Genomic DNA, 1,581 nt, shown 5'->3' with positions numbered 1-1,581 from the left:
GGGTGAGGATGGCCGGGCTTGAACGGCTTCTCGCGAGGTACCCGCATCCCGACGCAGCAGCGATTTGGCATTCTATATCTTTCGCGGCCTTCGCCAAGCACAGGCGCGGTGGGCGCGCGGGAAATTTCTTTTACTCGCGCCCCCGCCCGCCGAGCCAAAGGAGCTCCGCGGAGCCGCCAGGCGCCCGCCCCGGCGGCTCACTCGTTCCGCTCATTCACCGCCGGGGCGGGCGCCTGGCGGCGCCGCTGCGCAAAAAATCCCTCAGCATGGACGGCTGGTCGTTAAAAGGCCTCATGCGAATGCTCCTACCCGAATACGATAGAGCGTGCGCGAGAGTGGTCCCCGGCTCGCAATGCGGATTCACAGCCGGAAAGAACGCGCCAGCACAGACACTCACCGCGCGACAAAAACAAACCGCGCGCCTGCACGCAGAAGAGTGCATGATGGAGCGAAAGATGTAGAAGCGCCGCCCGCCAGCAGGCAGCTTGCCCGCCGCGCGAGTCGCCACAGCCGGTGTGCGGCCGTGCACTGCCACCTGCCCGCGGCTACGCACAATGTGCGCTCGCATTGGATGAGCCCTGCTGATGGACCTGCGTCGCCGAGCTGCGCAAAGAGCAATGCCGCAGGCGGAGGCCGCGGCGTAGATTGCGAGCACACGCGTTGGAGCTGTGAGGAGCAACGAGAGCAGGGCGTTCCTGCCTCTGATGCCACTCTCGCGGCTTGCAGCGCCACTCGCGCATGCTCTCCAGGAGCTATGGCGGGCGCGTGTGTGGGAGTGTAGCCTGTCTTTGGCCGGTTCCGACTCGTTCACTATCTAAGCCATGCCTGGGCTACAAAAATCGCACACGGGGAGCGGCTCAGGGGCCCAGTAAGCCGCGGAATCGCCAAATGTCACAACCCACCTCAGTCCTCACCCAGGGCTGGACCTAGTCAGATTCTCTAGGACGCTGCAGACCTCCCCAAGCCCAACCCATGCCCCTAACCGGGGTATCGGGTAAGCGCTAAGCCTTAGCGCTTGGGCTAGTGCCATTTCACTCTGACACGCTAATCTTGAAAACGCGTCCAACGGAGCTCCGTGTTGCTTCCAGCGCCCTCCCCCGCGCTCCCTGCGGCCATGGCCGATGCTCCTAGTATGATAGGTCATCTGGCTACCGCGAGAGCGACCCAACTCTTCGACATCGTCCGATGATGGTGCCGCAAAGTCAGCCCTCGGAGGCTATCGTGGGGTCGAGCCGGCAGTAGCCGTGACATGTGGTTCCACCACCCCTCGTAGGCTTTGCCTCTGACCGCCACCGTTCCCAGGCTGCCTAATGGGATGGAAAGGAAGGCTCGGCGAGCGTATAGAAGCGTGCTCGACCTCGTCGTGGCAGCCTGCATGGCAGCGCTGGCGGGCGCGATGAGCGTCGTGCCACCTGACCCGAGATGGATCGCAGGCGTCGTACCGAGCGTGTCGAGCACAGTCGCCTTCGGCGCGCGACAAATGTACCTCCCCAGGACGCGCAGAGGCCAGTTTGATCCCGCCGAGTATTCCTCTCTTTCTATCTCAATCTCTCTCCCTTCCTTTTTACTTTCTTCATTCCT

This window comes from Emiliania huxleyi, assembly GCF_000372725.1.
Source record: "Emiliania huxleyi CCMP1516 chromosome Unknown EMIHUscaffold_174, whole genome shotgun sequence".
NCBI classification, from domain to species: domain Eukaryota; phylum Haptophyta; order Isochrysidales; family Noelaerhabdaceae; genus Emiliania; species Emiliania huxleyi.
Note: the sequence above shows the minus strand (reverse complement) of the source record.